The sequence below is a fragment of the Lemur catta genome, chromosome X (assembly GCF_020740605.2).
Source record: "Lemur catta isolate mLemCat1 chromosome X, mLemCat1.pri, whole genome shotgun sequence".
In the NCBI taxonomy this organism is placed as follows: domain Eukaryota; kingdom Metazoa; phylum Chordata; class Mammalia; order Primates; family Lemuridae; genus Lemur; species Lemur catta.
The window spans coordinates 3892484-3912186 of NC_059155.1; the positions used below are offsets into that span (position 1 = coordinate 3892484).

General features: G+C 44.0%; 1 protein-coding gene across 2 annotated transcripts in view; it reads left to right on the top strand.

The window, feature by feature from the left end:
• Positions 1-14241: 14241 nt before the first annotated feature.
• Positions 14242-19703, top strand: part of MTM1 (myotubularin 1) — a 101033-nt gene continuing 95571 nt past the window's right edge. For both annotated transcript variants that reach the window (XM_045538402.1, XM_045538403.1), the window contains exon 1: positions 14242-14300. The gene's annotated coding sequence lies outside the window, so the exon portion shown is untranslated. The remainder of the gene's footprint in view (positions 14301-19703) is intronic.

Sequence of the window (19703 nt, forward strand, 5' to 3'; positions counted from 1 at the left end):
CAGAGGCTCCCTGGAGACACTTATAAAACGGGCTTGGGACCTACCCACCAGGGACAGTGCCCTGAGAACTCAGTGAGGTTGTGGAGTTTGTCATTTTTCCCGGCTTGGGAAGGCAATGCCCACCTGTCCACTTCCCTGTGGAGATGAGCAGTGAAGTCTTTGAGTGCAAAGGGGAAAGAGCCGGGAGGAGAGGAGCTAGAGCCTGGCTTGCAGAAGAGTAGTAGAGGGAGCCTGAGCTGGCACAGTCCCGACAGCAAGGGGGGCCAGGAACTGCTGTCGGAGGCCTGAGGCTGGAGGCCGAGTGAGTTTCCTCTGAGTGGTACCCTTGGCCTTCTGTCTGAGGGTACCTGGGAAACCCAGCAAGCTTTCCTTATAAGCTCTGCCCTTGTCAGATTGCACTGCAAACTGGGAAGCCAACTTTAAAAGACAGTTGCCCACGCTTTTCCCATACTGGGGCTTCTCAACTGAGAGCCTGGCACACTACCCCATGCCAGGCTCGACAGCTATCTCAGCCCCCAGAATCACAAAAAATGGAGAGAAGGGGACGTCGGGGCTTGCCATTGGGCACTGATATACTATGGATGTGAGTTATATATAAAACCAGAATTTAATTTGGACTAAAATAAATATGCTAACCACTGTAAACAGGAAGTAAATTTCAACTGGCAGTGATCTTGTTTGCTTTTTGTAAGTTAGAGGTATTTGGGGAAAATTATTTTAAAGGTCCAGATATATCCTGAAACAGGCACTCCCCAAAGATGTTAGAGCCAATGGCTTCTTTTTAGTTCCCATAAATTTACTGTAGGACGTAGAGGCCCTGGGAGGTAGCCCATTGTTCCTAGAAGTGAGTGCAGGAAGAAAGAGGCAGCTGCTGAATGCGGGTGGGGGGTGATATGGCTGCTCACCCTCTGCAAGGAGTCCACCAACCCTGGATTCAAATCACTGGGCCACTTAAGAGCCATGTGACCTTGGGGAGATTCCCCAAACATCTCTGAACTTCTGTTTCCTCCTCTCTGAAATGGGTATAATAAGCATCCTTCCCTTGCAGGGCAGCTGTGAGGATTCACTATGATACTACACAGTAAGATAAGATACATTCTGTGCTCAAAAAATGGGCACTCTTGGCAGGATGGGAAGGAATAAATGGCCTTGAGACTGCCAGGTGTGGGAGTCAGGCTTGGAGCACTTTGTTCACACAGTTACCACTCTTCCCACGTCACTGAGTCTGATTTCCCTGAAGGAGTTTCCCAAGAATGACTCCCACAGTTGGAGCAACCAAGACCCAGCTGGTGTGGGCTTGACTGCACCCCACTTCCTGCCGGCCTATTGGAGGCTGTGAGAGAGAGGGTGCAGAATGCATGGTGTTGGGGGGACAGGGGCTGCTTTGGTTAGTGCTTGTCCACAGAGATTGTGCTGGCCAGTCTGGGTTGGTTAGGCTGGAGCGTGCAGAAGGGCCAGAGCTGCTACTGCAATCACTGTGTGCGAGACACATTGGCCTTGAGAAAGGAGGCGGGGGGAGCAGCAACGGTCCAGACCTGCCCCTGCCTTGTCTATGCTTCTCCCACTAGCATTCTGGAGCTCTGGGCCAGCCCTCACTGAGCAGGTGAGGAAGAGGAGGATGAGGAAGCAAGAAAGCAGCACAAGTCTCTGCTCCAGCAGGGCTGGTGCTAGCGTATGTGAGGAAGTGTGCAGCGACTGACGTGGTCTGTCCCTTTGCTTCTGAGGGGAGGCTAGAGAATCCCGAAAGCCTTGATGGGAGGCCTTTGTAGGGCTGCCGGAACATTTGTACCACAAACTTGGTGGCTTAAAAAAAAAGAAACGTTTTGTCTCACAGTTCTAGAGACTAGAAGTCAAAAATCATGGTGGTAGCAGGGCCATGCTCTCTCTGAGGCTCTAGGGGAGGATCCATCCTGGCTGCTTCCAGCTTCTGGTGGCCCCAGGTGTTCCTTGGCTTGTAGCCACATCACTGCAACCTCTGCCTCTGTCTTCCCATGGCCTTCTGCTCTCTTGTGTGCCTCCGTGCTCTCTCCTCTTATAAAAACACCAGTCTTGGCTATAGGGCCCACCTGTAATCCAGGATGGTTTCATCTTGCCATCATTAACGAATTATATCTGCAAAAGACCCTATTTCTAAATAAGGTCACATTCTGAGGTTCTGGGTGGACATGAATTTTGGGGACTGGGACACTATTCAACACACTGCATACTCTTAACTGAAGTCTGTGCGAATGTGAGCATTTCAGAAATTACCTTTATTAGATATTATTAATGAGGATATTATTGATTGAGAAAATTAGTGCTTCAAAGTGGCTTCCATTTTCACAAAATTCTCTTCCAAAAAACACCCTGCCTGCATGCTGCTGTCTGTTGAACAGTCTGTTGAACAGGTATGTAGTAGGTGCTCAATAAATAGTTGAAGAATACAATGAACTCCATTTAATGGTCCAATGGGCTTGCCCTTAGGCTGAGAGAGGCTGGCTGTTGGCACAAAGTCCTGATTTTCCTAATTTTTTAAAAAAGTAGGGGAAAGTATTTTTCAGACAAATCTAATAAATATAAAAGCAGTCCAAGCTGAACTTCTCTGGTCTTCCCTGCCCACCCTCCATCCAGGTAGCCTTACGGCACTTCCTGGGGAACTATTGGACCCTAGAGCTTCAGGGAGCCCGTGGAAATCCCTGCTGGAAGTCAGCAATCAAAGGCCAATGAGCACACAGCACCAAAGCATTGACAACCATCCCTAAAGTTAATTTTGTAAGATTAAACAGCATTGTATTCCATCCCAGAAGCATGCACTGAAAGGCAGCCTACACTGTGTATTCTGATAGAGAAAGCAATTGTTAGCTTGCAAGCCAGGGCAGTGAAAACGGTTTCGATTAAAGGGATCCCATTGTTTTTAAGGATGCATATTTTGCTTTCTTTGATTTCCAAAAGGGAAACACAATACTAAAAAAAAGATATTTTTGTAACTAGGAGGAGAAAAAAAAAAGCCAAAAAAGCATAATCTATCTGCAACTGGCTCAAATTGAAGGGCTGGGCTGCCAGGGTTACTATTTTGAAACAGATCGTGCTGCACTCTGGCTCACCAACTGGTCGCAGTTCCCGATGGCCTTTGGAAGAGTCTAGACTAGCATAGTATTCTTTCACAGCTATAACCATCTTCTGTCTCACCATTAAGGGTTGAATTGTGTCCCCAAAAAAATATGTTGAAGTCCTAACCCCAGTGCTTGTGAATGTGACCTTATTTGGAAATAAGGTCTTTTCAGATGATCAAGCTAAGATGAGGTCATTAGGGTGGACCCTAATCCAATATGACTGCCATCCTCATAAAAAGAGGAAATTTGAACACAGAGACAGATGCCCACATAGGGAGACCACCATGTGAAGGTAGGAGTTATACTACCACGAGCCACGGAGCTGCCAGAAACTAGGAGAGAAACCTGGACCAAGTGCCATCCCTAGTGCCTTCAGAGGGATCCTGGATGGCCCTGCCAACATCTTGATCTCAAACTTCTGGCCTCCTGAACTGTGAGCGGACTCATTTCTGTTGCTTAAGCCACTCAGTTTGTGGCACTTTGTTACAGCAGCTCTAGCAAACTAATGCACTCGCCTTCCATCCCAATCCTACACTCTAACTGCTCTGAAGCCTGAATGCTTCCTGCAGACTTGCCATTGCATGCTTTTGCTAGGGAGATCACACATCCAGGTTTACGAGGAGAGCCCCAGATTATGCCTGTTGTCCCAATATAATCATGAATGGTACCCCCTTGCAAAAGTGTTCTGGTTTGGACCATATATTCTGTGGTCACCCTAGTTTTCGTCTGTGCTAACTCCAGCTTAGAGTGATTTTCCTCTCATTTTCTACCTGCTAAGCGCCTCCTCGTTGGTCAAAGCCCATCCCAAACATCACTGCTGCTATGAAATGTATTCTACCTCACTCAAGATTTCATCAGCTCATCCTCTGAGTTCCCAATGCAATTTATACGTCTCCAGCCCACGGCATTTATCACCATATATCATGTCAATTCAAATGTACCTTCCTCAGGGATGTCCCCTGGTCACTGCTTTCATAGCACCCTTCATGACCTGTAGCCCAGGCTGTAATAAGCTATTTGTGGGAGTCGGTACCCATTATGGTAATCCATTACTTGCTTTTAACCAGTGGCAGTGGGGACCATGTTTGTGTCCTTGCACACAATAAAAAATTGCCAGATTTGAATGAAGAAACGTCATAGGTACTTGTTTAGGTGTTTGTCCTCCCCGTAAAGCTGTCCTCTCTTGCCTGTTTGGCTGTGTCTTAATCTTCTCTGTGTCCCCTTTAGCACCTAATACTATGTCTAGAACATCAGAAATACTCAATGCCTGTTTATTGAGATAGTGTTTAGTTTTTAAGAATGTAACTCAGTGGCTGAACAATACCATGAGTCAAAAAAAAGGCTACTGTATTTACCTCCCTCCCTGAAGAAATACAATGTAATGGCCGGGCCCAGTGGCTCACGCCTATAATCCTAGCACTCTGGGAGGTTGAGGCGGGCAGATTGTTTGAGCTCAGGAGTTCGAAACCAGCCTGAGCAAGAGCGAGACCTCATCTCTACTAAAAATAGAAAGAAATTATATGGACAGCTAAAAATATATATAGAAAAATTAGCCAGGCATGGTGGCACATGCCTATAGTCCCAGCTACTTGGGAGGCTGAGGCAGGAGGATTGCTTGAGCCCAGGAGTCTGAGGTTGCTGTGAACTAGGCTAACTCCACGGCACTCTACCCCGGGCAACAGAGTGAGACTCTGTCTCAAAAAAAAGAAAAAGAAATACAATGTAATATTGGGGTCTTCCCTAACAATAAACACAACTGGGACAATAATAGGTCTCACAGTGACCGTTCTACCTGGATGGAAAAATGATATAGTTACAGTAGTTCGCTGTCCGACTACAGCCACAGTATGCAGGAAAGTGTGGGAAATGGCCCACTTCTACCTCTGATCCAGATGATTTCAGGCAAGAGTTCTTATAGAAATGCATGACTAATAACTCCTCACATATATTTAGCCCTTGACAGTTTATGAAAGATTTATACTTACATGAGCTATGTTGAGTCTCACAAAACTTTTAGGAACTAGCTAGGGTGGGGAAAGGAGCCCTGGGAGTTATTTTTATTTAAAAGTGTCAAATAGCACATCTTCAAATCTATATCTTTAAAAAAAATATTGTTTTTTTTATTTTTTTAACCAACATCTCCTCAAATCTCCACCCCCTAGTTTCAGGTAGCCACCATTCCAGCAATATTTGTCTTTCTGTGCCTGGGTTATTTTACTTATAATATCCTCCAGTTTCATCCACATTATGGCAAATGACAGGATTTCCTTCTTTTTAAGGCTGGATAGTATTCCATTGTGTAGATATACAAAGTCATGTCTCTTAAAGAGAGAAGTGTGCTGTCAAAGAATGAGCTTGGATTTATAGATGAAAACAGATTCTGGTCCCAGTTGTGCCACCTACCAGCACAATTACCTTGAGTGACTCACAACCCCCCTGAGACTCTGTTTCCTCATCTGTAAAAGAGGAATGATCACCCTCTTCATCTCCTAAGGTTACTGTGTGGACCAGATAAGAAGAGGAATTGAGAGTGCTTGGAAAACCTGAAAGCGCAGGATATATATAGCTTCCCAATGAACCTGGAGAGAAAAGAGAAAGGAGTGTGGCACTAGTATTAGGATAGACATGTTTATCAATGGAATAGAATTGTGAGTCCAGAAACAAACCCTCACATTCATGGTCAGCCAAATTTTGACAAGGGTGCCAAGACAATTCGATGGGAGAAAGACTAGTTTTTTCAACAAATGGTACTGAAACAACTGGGTATCCACGTGCAAAATTATCAGTTTGGACCCCTACCTCACATGATACACAAAAATTAACTAGAAATGGATTATAGACCTACATGTACGAGCTAAGTAAAACTATATCTTGGATTTGACAATGATTTCCTTGATATGGCACCAAAAGCACAAGTGATGAAATAAGAAAATAGATAAATTGGACTTCATCAAAATTGAAAAATTCTGTGTTTCAATAGAAACCATCCATAAAGTGCAAATACAACCCACAGAATGGGAGAAAATTTTTGCAAATCATATATCTGATAATGCATTTGTATCCAAGATACATAAATTCTTACAACTCAATAATAGAAAGAAAAAATACCTAGATTTTAAAAAATGAGCAAAATATTTGATTAGACATTTCTTCAAAGATGATATACAAATAAATGACCAGTAAGAAAATGAAAATATGCTCAACTTCATTAGTCATCAGAATATGCAAATCAAAACCAAAATGAGGTATCATTTCACACTGACTAGAATGGCTATGATCAAAAAGATGGATAATAACAAGTGTTGGTGTGAGGAAATGGAGACATTGAAACCCTCATATGTTGCTGGTGGGAATGTAAAATGGTACAGCCTCTTTGGAAAACAGGCTGGCACTTCCCACAAATGTTAAACATGAAGTTCCCATAAGATCTGGTCATTACACCCCTCGCTATATACCCAGGAGAAATGAAAACCTATGTCCACAAAAAAACTTGTAAAAAAATGTTCATAGCTTCATTATCCAAAAGACCAAAAAGGTGGAAACAACCCAGATGTCCCTCAGCAGATGAATGGATAAACAAAAGGTGATACATATTTACATACAATGAAATATTATTCAGCCATTAAAAGGGACGAAGTAAAGATTCATGTTACAAAATAGAAGAACCTTGATAACATGATTTTAAGTGAAAGAAACCAGACAGAAAAGGCCACATATTGTATGATTTCATTTATATGAAATGTCCAGAATATGCAGATCCTTAGAGAAAGTGGTTGCCAGGAGATAGTGGAGAGGGAGAAATGGTGGGGGGGAGGAAGAAATGGGAAGTGACTGCTAATGGATATGGGGTTTCTTTGGGGGTTCAGGACATAGATAGCAGTGATGGTTGTGCAGCTCTGTGAATATATTAAAAACCATTTAATTGTACACTTTACATGGGTAAATTTTATAGTGTGTAAATTATATCTTCATGTTAAAAGAGAAAATGCTCAATGTTCTGTGTGGGGGGTTGAGGGGACGAGGGTTGGGGATTTGGGGGGCACTTAGCCTAAACAGGTAGGTTTCTACATGCAGCACTGAGAGCCCAAGCTGTCCTGGTGCCCTATGAGCAGTCTGGAAAGTTGCCAATGCTCTCACTCCCCAGCACATCAGCTTTGTTCCCATGGGCCCCCATAGTGTGAGGAAGGACAGGTGGGTGGTCTACAGCTGTCATTAGAAACACTGTTGCTTGAAACCCCATGTATTTCGCTCTCTGGGGGCCCAACGAGGGCAGAGATAGGGGGTTGGGGAGGTGGCTGAGACTCCATTCTGTTCACAGATGGCTATCCTTGAGGCATCTACCTGCAGACTCATAGGGTCAACAGACTTCTTTGCGAGTGTACATGCCCCCCATTAGTCAATGACCTCTTTGAAGTGATCTGAAAGCTCTAACTGGAAAGGGAGTGCCTTTGTCAGGCTCTAGATGGGGGCTGTCTCAAAGAACTCCACTGCAGCTCCCCACTCCCTGCTGGGTGGAATCCTTAGGGGGCAGTTCCATCCTTAGGAGGCGATCCCATTGCATCCTACTCCCCTGCACACCCTGGCCGGCCTTCTCCCCGGTGTTTGTTCTCCTGGGTGGAGAGGAGGGATCTGGGAAGACATTCTGGGAAAAGATGCCCCCACCTCCACCTTCACAATTCTCATGAGTTTTTGGCAGTAAAACAAAGAAGAGGGGGTAGTAGTTATTTTGGAAAGAACACGTGTTCTTGTTCCTCATCTATCTAGTCTCCTGGGACTTCTGGCTCCCTGTGGGAGGCTTTGTTTCTGGAGTAGGACATGAGACCTCCTGTCCTGGGTGGAAGCTGACCTTGAAAAGTACAATCACATCTGAGATAACCACAGAAAACATTTTCAATGAGTCTGGGTTTTTGGTCCCTTTAGCTCAAGCTACTTTTGAGAACTTAATTAAATTTTTTTTCAGTTGTAGTAAAATATACATAACAAAATTAACCAATTTTAAGTGTACAGTTCAATAGTGTTAAGTACATTCACATTGCTGTACAGCGAATTTCCAGAACTCTTTTTATCTTGCAAAACTGGAACTCTGTACCCATTAAATAACTCTCCTTTTCCCCTTCCTGGCAACCACCATTCATTCTACTTTCTGCCCCTATAAATTTGACTACTCTAGGTACCTCTATAAGTGGAATCATACAGTATTTGTCTTTTTGTGACTGGCTTATTTCATTTAGCATATTGTCCTCAGGGTTCATCTATGTTGTAGCAAATGTCTGAATTTCCTTCCTTTGTAAGACTGAATAATATTTCGTTGTATGTATACACCACATTTTGTTTATCCATTCCTGCTTTGATGGTCAATGGACACTTGGGTTGCTTCTACCTTTTGGCTATTGTGAATAATGCTGCTATGCTGTGAATGTACGAATATATCTTTGGGACCCTGCTTTCAATTCTGTTGGATATATACCCAAAAGTGGAATTGCTGAATCATATGGTAATTCTATATTTCATTTTTTTGAGGAGCCACCACACTGTTTTCCATAGCAGCCATATCACTTTACATTCCCAGCAGCAATGCATGAGGTTTCCAATTTCTCCACATCCTCATCAATACTTGTTATTTTCTGGGTTTTTTTTAAATAGTAGCCATCCTAATGGGTGTGAGGCAATAACTCACGGTGGTTTTGATTTGCATTTCCCTAATTATTAGTGATATTGAGCATCTTTTTGTATGTTTATTGGCCATTTGTACATCTTCTTTGAAGAAGTGTTTATTCAAGTCCTTTGCCCATTGTTTAATTGAGTGTTTTTGTTATTGTTGAGTTGTAGGAATTCTTTATATATTTTGGATATTAATCCCATATCATGTTGTTTTAATTACTATACCTTTGTAATAAGTTTTGAAATCAGGAAGAGTGAGACCTCTAACTTCATTCTTATTTTTCAAGATTGTTTTGGCTATTTGGGACTCCTTGATTCCCATTTGAATTTTATAATGGATTTTTCTACTTCTTCAAAAAAAGAAAAGAAAAAGAAAAAGAAAAAAATCCAACCACCATTGGGATTTTGATGGGGATTGCATTGAATCTGTAGATTGCTTTGGGTAATAATGACATTTTAACAATAGTGAGTCTTCCAATCCACATGTCTTTGCATTTATTTGTGTCTTCTTTAATTTCTTTCAGCAATATTTGGTAGTTTTCAGTGTACACATCTTTTGACTCCTTAGTTAAGTTTATTCCTAAGTATTTTATTATTTTTTATTAATTAATCTTAACACAATTTCATTGAGGTTCAGCAAATATTTGCTGACATTCAAGTTTTTCATCTTTTAGTTTTTCCCTTTTTCATATATTCTCTTTTGATTTTAATCTTGGGTCTCCAAATCTTTCTGTGTTTAAAAAGTAGCATACTGTGCATCTCAACATTAATCAGGCCAGCCCCTTCAAATAAAAGATAAAGCTCTTTTTAAAAAATCTGTTTTGAGTGAAACACACTTGACTATATCATAAAACATTTCCTCACAGGGCTTACTTCCTCAAAAAAATTAGTGCAAGAAACAGATTTTTTTTAAAGCTCATAATTGAGGACAGAGGGAGGGAATCTTGTGAGTTGGCCTTCCTTCTGAATGGCTTTGGTTTGATTTGTGATCTGGCTGGGGCCTGGGGCAATTTTCTCACCATGTTGCTTGTGGGCTAGACCTCAAAATCCTCCATGAACACCCTATATTTGCCTAGCAGTGAGGGAGGCAAACAGGGCTGGCCACTGGGGACATTGTGATGACATAATCTAAAGCCTTATATGTCTGGTCTCTGTGTCCAAGGAGCCTGGGACAAACAACCTGGGTTTCTCCTTGTGTGTGAGTATTTTCATGTCCCATTACTTGGCTCGAACTTCCATCTAGCACCTGGCAAAATAGAACCTGCTGACCAGCTGGGTCTCCCCAAGGAGGCCCCAACTCAATGTTGAGTTGTATGAGAAAGTGGAAACGAAACAGCAGTGAGAAGCAATAGCGCTCTCATCTGCCCATGAACACAGAGTCCAGGTTGACCCCCATGGTGTTCCAGACCCCCACAGTACTTGTGCAGCAGGTCGCTGGCAGTTCCCACAGAGAAGATGAGGGAAACTTCTAGTCCCTGGAGCCTGTAAGGGTAACACTCCCTCTGTCTGCACATGGCTCCCAGGCCTCCGCCATCCAGGTAAGCACTCTCTGTCCTGCCAAAATGGGGCTGGGCTCCATCTTCTCCTGGTGGGTGCTTTTCCCTAGCCCAAACCAAGCTCTTGCTGTGTAGCACAGCTTTGTTATTTGTAGAGCAAACTTCACTACCCTCTCCTCTTCAAGGTCTGGGGCCTCTTAGAAAACCAGCCAACCAAACAAAAAAGAGATTGACAATTCTGGGAAGCTTCAGGATCCTTAACTGAGGTTACTTCCCCACCACTGCCCTGCCCCTTAAGCCATAGCTTTATTGAAGTATAATTGATCTACAAGGAAATTCACCCATCTCATGTTTATACTTTAATGAGTTTGGACAATTGTATACAGTTGTATAATCACCATTACAATCAAGATATAGAACATTTCCATCACTCCCAAAAATGTTCCTCTTGCTCCTTTGGAGTCAATTCCCTCCCACACCTCTAGGCCTGACGTCTGACCCCAGTCAACCATAAATCTGCTTTCTTTCATTATAGTTTTGCCTTTTCCAAACTGTAATGTAAATGAAATCAGATGGTACATAATATTTTGTGTATAGTTTATTTCACTTAGCATATTTTTGAGATCCATTCATATTTTAGCATATATCAATAGTTCTTCCTTTTTTATTGGTGAGTAATATTGCATTGAAAGCAAACATCATCATTTGTTTAGCCATTCACTGGTTTTTGGGAATTTGAGTTGCTTACCTTTTTGACTACTATTTCTTAAAAAGGCTGCTATGAATATTTTAATACAAGTCTTTTGTGAAGACTTGGTAAATTTCCATGTCTCTTGGATAAATACCTAGGAGTGGTAATGCTGGGTCATGTGTACATTTAATTTTATAATTCACTGCCCCACTGTTTTCCAAAGTGGCTGCACCATCCTGTTGAGGCTGCTTTTAAAGTACAGGGTGGGGAGTGGAGAAAAAGGTAGGCAGAGATGTTTTGCAATTCTTCTAGAACCAGAAGTTAGTCCTAGGCATTCATGTGTTTATTCTTTACAACAAGGTTATGAAAGAGATACTAATAAACCCATTTCACAGATGCGGAAATTGAGGCTTGGAGCAGTACTTGCCCAAAATCACACACCTAACATGTGGAAGAGCTAGGATTTGAACCCTGGGACCTTTCTGTCAGTGCCCAGGGGGTTACCCCCTGCCCACTCCCCCCTCTCTCCCCAGTGGCAGTTTGGGAATGTTGCTGCCTTGATATGCTATACATCACACTTATATCTGTCCTCAAGAGGACACAACAACCCTGGGAAGTGGCATTTGATCCCTTTTTTCAGAGGAAGCAGCTAATGATCAGAGAGATGAAGTGATTTTCCCAAGGCTGACAGCTTGCCTATAGAATTTCTGGAACCTGAATCAAGTTTCCCAATTCCAACTGCTTTCTGATAGAGCCTGGTGCTCCTCAGCAACATTTTTAATTTTTCATTTCTGATCACCTCTTTCTTCAGCCTTCTTCTTCCTCTATAAGGATGTCCTTCCCTTTCCTCCACCTTTCCCTATCGCAGGCCCAATACAGTGAGCCTGGCAGGATTAAGCAGAGGCAGGAGTGAGGACTGGGAGATCAGAGCCCAGGGGCCCAGGTGGTGAGTGTGCTAAGGGAGAGGACCAGGAAACTGGCCATTTTCTCTCTCATCCAGGAAGTAGGAGGCAAGGGTGGGGGCAAGGGGCGTATCAGGCCAGACCAAGAATGCAGGCCCCTCCTGGTCCTGCTGCTCCACTTCTGCCAACTTCAGAGAACAGAATGAAGCCCCTGAGAGTAGGACATGCCTCTATCCTGTGCCTTAGGAAAAGCAGGGGGACTTTTGCGGGGATAGGCGTAAGATGAATAACCTGGAAAGGTTGTTGAAGAAGCAGCCTCAGGTCATATCTATTGCCACCCCCTCTCTATGGTCCAGGAGCCCTGGACTGGGAGGCCAGCCATCTTCCTATATGTCCCCTGCATCTGGGGTGTGTGCATGTGCGTGTGTGTGTAAAACACAGGGAAGCCTAAAGAACCCCTCAACACACACATACACACACACACATACACACTTGGAACTATGAGTGCAACCCTAGCCTGGAGGAGGGCAAGACTTGGCTAAGAGTACGGAGACCTTACCAAGGGCAAGGTGGTGACTCCTCCATAGTGCACAACCTTTACAGTTTTCAAAGTGCTTCCACATCTGTTCCTTCATCTGATCTTTGCACCTACACTGAGGCAGACAAAGCAGAGCTCACTGTCTCCATTTCATAGGCCAAAGGCTACTCTTCTGGAGACTTTCTGGTTGGGTGGTGTCTTTCTAGAGGTGGGGCCAGGCTGGAACTGGACCAAGGCTGGACCCTGGAGAAATCTCCAGTAACTACTTCCTGAGGATGAGGACTGTCTCTGCTCTGTACCCTTCCCACCCCCAACCCCCAGCTAGAGCAAAGGGCGTCAGCCTCATCGTTGGACACTTAAAACGTGCTTAGTGTACACACGGTCTCCCACCATTGCCCTCCCTCCTCCCATCCCCTTTTCTCTCTATCCTCCTGCCCCAAGATTCATAGATATTGCAAATCCAGAGTTATTCAGCAGCCCACCAGGGAGCCTCTCTGGCATGCAAATTTACTGAGTAGGCTTTAAAATCCAGCACAAAAGTGAATGAGATTCAAAAGAGTTCACAGTCTGGGGAGGGGAGTTGGCAGGGCAGACAGTAAGCAAATGATGACATCAGTACAATGAGAAGGACTGGGGAAGGGAGAGGCTGGCCCAGGAGCAGGTGTTATTCTTCTGCCTTTCCAGGAGTTTGGCCAATCCAGGAGAAAGGAACAAGTGGAAAGGGCTGGAGGAAAGAAAGAACCTGGCCATCCAGAGAATAGAAAGAAGTTCCCTGTAACTAGACCAGAGTTTGGGGTGAAAAGAAAAGAAGCACATGGGAGGAGTGGCTAAAGAGTGGGTTGGGTTGGGTTCTGAAGGGCCTTGTTTTGTTACGTATTTAAGAAGTCTGGACTCTTCAATAGAGTATACATATGTATATATAATGTTATCAATATTTATAATACATGGGTGTGTCTATAAATGGAGACACAAATACACACGTATACTGGTATCAGGTACAACAACTTTTTTAGATGCCAGCGAAGTAACAAATATAAAAGAGAAAAACGGGTCATGATAAAGTAATCTATTTACTCGAACTGCTCATGTATAATTATTATGCAGCACAAGCACCAGATTAAGTTTTATTTGATTACACACTGAATTCTCTTCTTGAAGTTTGTCTTCCATCTCTCTTTTTCCCCCTTTCCTTTCCTTTTTACTGTAGTAATGGTCGTCTGATCCAAACCTCAAAAAATAGAAGGAATTTTAGCCTGAAATGTTTCCTTTCTCTAACTGTCAATAGCGTTCTTGGAAAGGTGCTGGCGCAGCATGAGGACACCCCAGCTGTTAGCTGGGTTTGTGAATTGCAGATCCCGCACCAGAGTCAGTGAAATTTCTCTGTTTCCCTTATAGTATCTCAACATAGCAATCCTATGTACGCAATAATAGCTCAATTTAGTGACATCCGCTGAAATCTCATCTAGAGAAGTTTTCCCTCTGAATTTCCCCTTTATTGGACAACAGTGAAACCGAGACAGGAGTCTTGGGACTACGCTTCCCAGAGGCCTCCGCTCGTCACCGACTCCAACTTCCCTTACAGCGGTGGCCCCTGACATCTTAGCCCTGCCCATTCCCGGCACCATATGGCGAACTACAGCTCCCAGCTGCCTCCACGAGCCAGACCCTTCAAAGAGGGTTTCCCAGCAGCCTTGCGGGCAAAGAGTCCAGTCCCTCGGAGCGGCACTGCCGGCCCACCCGACACCTACTCCCACCCCGCCCCGTCACGTGACTCAGCACCGCCAACCGGCGCGCGGAGGAGGGCCCCGGGCGGTGGCCGGGGCCGGGGGCGGGGAGGCCGGGGAGGCGGGCCCTGGAGGGGGCGGAGCAGGGCCCCGGAGCCGAGCAGCCTGGCAACGGCGGTGGCGCCCGGAGCCCGAGGTGGGTGCGCGTTCGCGGCTGGCCTGGCTCCGAGCCGGGTGCTTCGGGGACCCGTGGTGCGGGGGTCGGGAGGAGGAAGTTGGGACTCCCGGGGCTGGCGGGTTGCGCGGGGCCTCGCCGCACCCGCGGGGGTGAGTGGGGGGTTTCGCCCCAGCGCCTTCGCCGTCCCCGCGGGGCAGGGCTGCGGCCGGGGAGCAGCAGGCAGGTGCCTCTGGCTTCCCCCTGTTCTCCCCGGCCGGCGGCAGACTAAGATCGGCGGGGCTGGCCGGCTGAGGAACGGGGGACGGACGTCGCGGCCGCTGCCCGGACTTTGCTTCCCCGTCCCGGGGCGGTGAGCGGGCCGGGCGGCCGCCCTGCCTCTCCGGCGACGCGCCGAGGCTGGTCCTCCGTCCGGGCCCTCTGCGCGCTGTGGGCGCCCGCCGCATCCCCCGTGGGCCCTGGCGGAGCGGCCGCAGCCCGCACTGGCCGCAAAGCCTCGATGGTCGCTCTCGGCCAATGTTTCTGTGTCACGCACAGGTTTCTCTGCTTTTGCAACAGTTGAGGGAAGATCTTAGAGCGAACGGTTAGTTCCCTGATACGCAGTCGGAAGTATACACGAGCACGAGCAAGCGCCCTTGGCGGGGTTGCCTCCCTTAACTGTCTTTTGCTGCGCTCAGGAAGTGAAAACTAATTTTAGTATTTGCCTAAGCAATTAAGAAGTGAATCTGCCGCAAAAATATATTATGGGCTTTATAGAAGCATACAAGGTATGAGGTGAAGTGGGTTGTGACTGGTTTGTAAACAGATATACCAGATCTTCACAAGAATAGAATCATAACATTTTAGAATTGACTGGGACCTTGAAGTTCACGTTTTTGGTTTGTTTCCTGGGTGAGGGAACTGAGGCCCAGAGAGGGTAACTAATATGACCAAGGCTTCAGGACAACTTAATGGCAAAGCTAATGTCACAAGCCAGATCTCTGGGAATATCTTGGTGTCTGTGTAGTTTGGGTTCTTTTCAACACAGCTCAGTTTTATTCCTCATGAAGTATCCACCTTAGAATGTTGAGACTGAACCAGCAATTTTGCTATAGTGAAAATCATTTTTGATTTCCTTCAAAACCACTTTACCAGCCAAATAAGACAAATCAGGCCTGTTACTTTATAGACAGTTTTGATTTCATCAGACACATATATTGGTCACAATCATGTATTTACCAGATTTGACTCAGAATGCCTTTTGGTTATTTCACAAAATCAAACCTCCCTTTAGGAGATTCCATGCCATGGAGTAGATTCAAACTATTGGCACTGCCTGCACCACCAGTGTATAGCAGCCTCCTGAGGTGCTTGAAGGTGGATAATATTCATTGGGGCTTGTAGATTCTAGGGTGGTTATTAAATGATTGGTTTCTGTACCTGAAAGTTCTAACATTTATCAAGTTGTCAGTGGTTTCATTCATTAAACACAGGTGTTCCCACGGTGTCCTAAGCACTGGAAAGACAGCAAAGAGCTCCACTGACAAGGTCCCTGCCTTAAGGAGTTTATGTGTGGGAGGCAGACAATAAAAAAATGATGTTTCCTGGCAGAAAGGAGCACTGTGAAAAAAATGGAGCTCTGAAACTCTACAATGATAATAAAACAGACTAGCATGATTGACAGTGACTTGGGCATTACTTTGAATTGCTAGTTTTAGATTGTGAGCTGCAGTTCCATTAAAACAAATAAATCTGAAAGTAAATCTGTCTGAATCAAAGAGACTCTGTGGAGTCATTTCTCCAATGAGTGCTTCTTGGATGGTAAGTTCATCACAGGCTCATTTTTACTTGCATTTTCTCCCTTACATGCAAATGGTGATTTCAAACACCTAGGGAAGTGTTTTTCAAATGCCTTACTGTTTCTGTAGATAGCTCACTCTAGCCGAGGTAGTATTGGTTGTTGATTTCATGCCAGTGTCTGCTGGACTCTCAGGCTACCTTACACAAGGGTTTCTCTTCCTGTGCATTGGTTTGTACTGTGAACCTGTTATCTGAAATGATTATCAATCTTTGTGTAGTGTGGTTTGTAAAGAAACTAGTTTATTTCTAGCTCTAGAATAAAGAAACACTCAACTTCTTAGGAACAAGAGTACTCACTAATAAAATGGCATTAATGATGGCTTACTGTAAAAGTTCATACGTTTAGGTACCTTCTCAGTTCTCATAGTTTGTATGTTTAATGGCTTCAAAGCAAATTTTAAAAATTTTACAGGTCTGAAAAATTATTAAAGTCACAAAAATTACTTCAATATTCTTTGCTCCAAAATGAGAGGAGGATTAACAAAATGTAGGTACTTTAGAAACCACTGAAAACACATGGCTCTCGCTCTTGTTGAGGGCTCCAAAACAAGGAAAGAAGTGGAGACTCTTCAAGGATTAGTAGGCGACATTTTTAAGCAGCAGCCAGAGGATTTCAAAGGCTGCAGTTTCTAGTTATTTCTAAAGTTTATTCCATTTTATAACAGAATAATAGGTTGTTTTCATTCTTTAGTGATTTCCCTTCCCTATTTTGGACCTCTTTGAAGTTCTGCTTTCTTTATTTTCTTGTTTCTCCATTCATTATTCCTTTTTGGGAGATGTGGGGGACAGTGACTGTCATTTGCCTACAAGGTGTTGAGTCTGGATTGGGTGGTCTGCTTGGATTTGAAAGCTGGCCCTAATATTACCTGTGTGATCCTGCGAGAGTTACCTCTGTGCCTTGGTTTCCTTATCTGTAAAATGAAAATAATAATAACAATACCTTCTTCAAAGTGTTGTTGGGAGGATGAGCAGATAATCTGTGTTAAGTGCATAGAATAGCATTTTGCACATAGTAGGCACCCAAGCAAAGTAAATTGTTACTGACTTGAAAAATATGGAATACCTTTCTTTTCAAGAAATAAAATGATCCTAGCTATGTCTTAATAAACTTCTGCAAATCCAGTGTGCTTGCTTTTCTAGGCATTTCTCTGCACTTCATTGTTGTCACGAGCTTTTAGTTTCAGGTGACATTGGCAGTAGTGTCCTCAGTTCTTGTGCCTTTAGCATTTGGACTCAGAAATTACTTTAGGCCATATTTTGTTTGTTGCTACAAACAATAATGGAGCAAGAGAGGCCTTCTTCCGATTCCTCTCCTTTGAAAGTGAGAGTATACAAGAGACTCAGTTGCCATCCTGTGGTTGGTGAATGGTTTTCCATTGGAAATGTTTGTAATGTATTTTTCTACAGTGAGTACTGCAACAATCTCATCCTTTTCTTTTTAAGAATGTGGAGGCATCTCTAGAAAATTGGCATCATGCACTAGTGCTTTCTTTCTGCTTCTGCCAGAGGAACAATGGTAAACGAGCTTTTTGTCTGGATGAGGTGGTAGAAAGCTTCCAGCATTTGGATTCCAAAAGCTGGGTTCAGGTCCTGGTTCTCCCCCTTAACTCTGTGACACTGGACAAGTCATTTAACCTTGCTGCTGGCTCTTTTGTTTGTAAGATAGAACTAATAAAACTTGCCCTGCCAAGTTTCCAGAGTTCTTCAGAGAATCAAATGTGCATCAGAGCTCTTTATAAAGCATGCAGTATTATTATTATTGTATTAATGTGTTATATAAGCAATTGCTATTTGGAGAACTGATATAAGAGAACAGCTGTCCTTCCTGTTGTTGTCCTGTCTTCCCCCTAGCTGTAGTGTGGCCTCTTTGCCTCAGTCTCCCTCTTCTTTCAGCACTGAAATATGCAGGTGTTTTATTGTCTCTCTCATAGGGGCCTGAAGGCATTGGCATACTTTAGCAAGTTACCATTTCATTTATTCCTAAAATGGTAGTACTGTATAACCAGCAATCACAGGGTGATAGCAAGGTGATCCCTGCTTTGGGGAATTTTGCCTGTCTCTTTCACAGTGTCTCAGAATGGAAGTCTTTCCCTTTTCCAGTCAAGAAAGACTGGGCCGTCAGGCTTGTGGCCCTGACCTGTTCCTCATGCTACACTGGATGCTTGTAGTTCCAGAGTTAGGATGAAAAGTGATCCAGGTTCTGAAGAAGAGATCCAGAGACTTGATTGCTAAAGGTTCCTACCATCTTCCTTGCTTGAACAGGATGGGTGCCTGAGAGCCCTTTTCTTGTTACTTGAATTTGTTTCTCAGTATCGTGAAATGACTCTATAAGTAGCTCTTCAAAATTTCATGTACTTATTACTTTAGTATTGCTGTTCCTTGACTCTTTCTCTTGATGGTAACTCCTACATATTTCAGTTTTTTTTTCATCCTCCATGTTTGTAACAAAAAGGACTGAGTTTGGAGACATTTTTCTGGTTGTGTCAAGATGGCCCTATTCACACAGTAGGCATTTAGTAAACATTCTTTGGCTTGAATTGGACAAGAAAGTCCAGCTTAGACTTGTTCAGACATGTTCATTTTAACCAATTCTGTTGTATGTCTAGAGATCTTGATCTCTGTCTGTAAGATGAAATGGGGCTCATGCTTAGCTTTTCTTGCAGTGGTCAAATAGAAAATGAATAAGAAAGTTCTTTGAATTCAGTGATTGCTTTGTCACCCTTTTTTTCTCAGCTTCTTGAGTTTTGGACTCTTGTCATGAGCAGTTTGAGTATAGGTTAGTTTTTGCTTTGCTTGCTAGTATGTTTGGGATGGGAAGGGGTAAGAGAAGTTCAAGGGGAATAATTGAAAGAATAAAAATAAAAGTAACTTGTTTGTAACTCATTCAGCTCTTATCCCTTGCCTACAAACCTTGACAATAGACACACAGGGATGTCCTTTCTTTAGCATGTGATAATTGTCACGTATTGATATCATGTCCTTGAACTTTTTTTGAGAAGGAAGCATTCTTTATTTCCCTGAGCCTCTTAAAATGGAATGGGCTGCTATGGCCCCGTGTTATCCTTTCTCCTTCGTGGGGGTTATTGAGACAGAGGTGAGCTGTAAGGGAGATTCGTAGCATTGAGTGGTGGTGCTTTAAATTCCCTTATATGACCTTTACATTGCTTTATGGCCCTGAGATTACTTAGGTGGAGATTTAGGAGAATATAGGGACTGTGCTTAATTCCAGCAGGCTTGTAATTGGCCCAGGCTGCTTTACTGAACTAGGAAATGAACCTGCTCGGCAGTCATCCCTAGCCAGGACGTGAAATGTACCACCAGCTGGTCAGTGCTGTTTGTGGCTAACAGTGAGAAGGGAAAGTTTGCACTTGATTTCAGTGAGACCCCAGGAGGGTGCTGCAGTTGACACTGGTTATATGACTAGCCAGATGTAAGAAACCCCAGCCAATATTTCATTTTGAGTTTCCTGGTTCTCAGGTGTTCTTGCCCATGTTAGTTCCGGGCAGAGAGAAGCATGCAGTCCCTACCGCCCTCACAGAGCTAGGACTTTGGATCCTTTGCTGCGAGAGAGAACTGATGGTTTTA